At 41.5% G+C, this 1431-nt stretch overlaps 1 protein-coding gene and 1 pseudogene across 1 annotated transcript in view; one reads left to right on the top strand and one right to left on the bottom strand.

The window, feature by feature from the left end:
* LOC102837883 overlaps window positions 1–613 on the bottom strand; it is a 10769-nt pseudogene extending 10156 nt beyond the window's left edge.
* RNGTT (RNA guanylyltransferase and 5'-phosphatase) overlaps window positions 1–1431 on the top strand; it is a 385215-nt gene that overhangs the window by 29274 nt on the left and 354510 nt on the right. The gene's annotated exons all lie outside the window — the stretch shown is intronic.

Genomic DNA, 1431 nt, shown 5'->3' on the forward strand with positions numbered 1-1431 from the left:
CTACTGTTGGTTGTTATGCTGTACCTCAGGACTTAATTTAATTTTCGGCTGTTTTGATTTTAAACTTTCTTTCCCTCTTCAAACCCCTTAGTCTGGCTTTCTCTGCATTAAAAAAACCCCAAAACTGTTCAGGGCCGGCTCTTGGGCTGAGAGTATATGTGTGCATATGTGGCAGAAGAACACACCAGACCAGTGGTGAGGGTGGGGGGTGTCCACTTGCTCAGGCACCCCCTCTAGTCACAAGAATGGAGGTCCGCAAACAGTGGTAGGCCAGTGAACAGATACCAAAAAAAAAAGAAAAGAAAATCAGAAAAAAGGAAAACTGACAAAAGTGTATTGTTCACCTTTGCTCTGAGGTTCCCGTGGTGTTTTTCCATGGTGTGTCTGCTCTCCTGCTTGGTCTTGCCATTTGGTCTTGTCCAAGTTGTTGGCTCCTGGCCTCTGAGCCTGTCAGATACAAAAGTACGCAATTTCTTACTTCTGCTTCAAGTTCCACTAGCTATAAGCCTTCAAACTTTTAAAATGTTCTTACCTATGTGGTTCTACGTCTTGGAGTTCAGTGCTGAATCTGCTTTACCTGGTATTCTGTGGTATCATTGATGGAGAACTTCATTGCCTCTCTACCCTAGCTGCCATGCCTCCCCATCAAGCCCTGCCTCCCCGTTTCTGTATCTTGGCTAAAAAAACCCTAGGTACAAAATCTACATTTTCCTGTTTATCCCCACTTTTTATTCCCTTCTTATTTTGGACCTGGCGACAACATATGTCTAATCTTAGCTTACTGAAAAGTAGGCTGTATTATGACATCTAAATCTTTATGTTTAGCAATACATCTTTTTTGAAGAAATCAGTAAAGTACATTATGAAGTTAGCACTGCTAACTTCAAGGTCAGCATTTTGAAACTACCAGCTGTTCGATGAAGAACGATGAGGCTTTCAGCATTTTGAAACTACCAGCTGTTCGATGAAGAACGATGAGGCTTTCTGCTCCCTTAAAGATTTACAGCCTTGGAAATGCTATGCAGGGTCGCTATGAGTCAGAACTGACTTCACAACACATAACCACCACCACCACCAATTATATTTCAAAAGTTTACATTTTTGTCTGTTTCATAATATGTGAAATTGAAGTGGATGAAGTGGAGACTTACTATGTTGGAGTCCTGGCTCGGTGCTGTAGGATAAACACTGGACTACTAACTGCAAGGTTGGCAGTTCAAAACCACCAACTGCTCCTTGGAAACCCTATATTGGGTCCTTACTGATGAAAATCAAAGAGCACAGCCTTCAGTATGGATTGCATCTCAATGTAAAGAAAACAAAAATCCTCACTACTGGACCAATAAACAACATTCTTATCAATGGAGAAAAGATTGAAGTTGTCAAGGACTTCATTCTTCTTGGACCAGCAGTCAAGAAATCAAAAGGACG

This window comes from Chrysochloris asiatica, unplaced genomic scaffold (genome assembly GCF_000296735.1).
Source record: "Chrysochloris asiatica unplaced genomic scaffold, ChrAsi1.0 scaffold00146, whole genome shotgun sequence".
In the NCBI taxonomy this organism is placed as follows: domain Eukaryota; kingdom Metazoa; phylum Chordata; class Mammalia; order Afrosoricida; family Chrysochloridae; genus Chrysochloris; species Chrysochloris asiatica.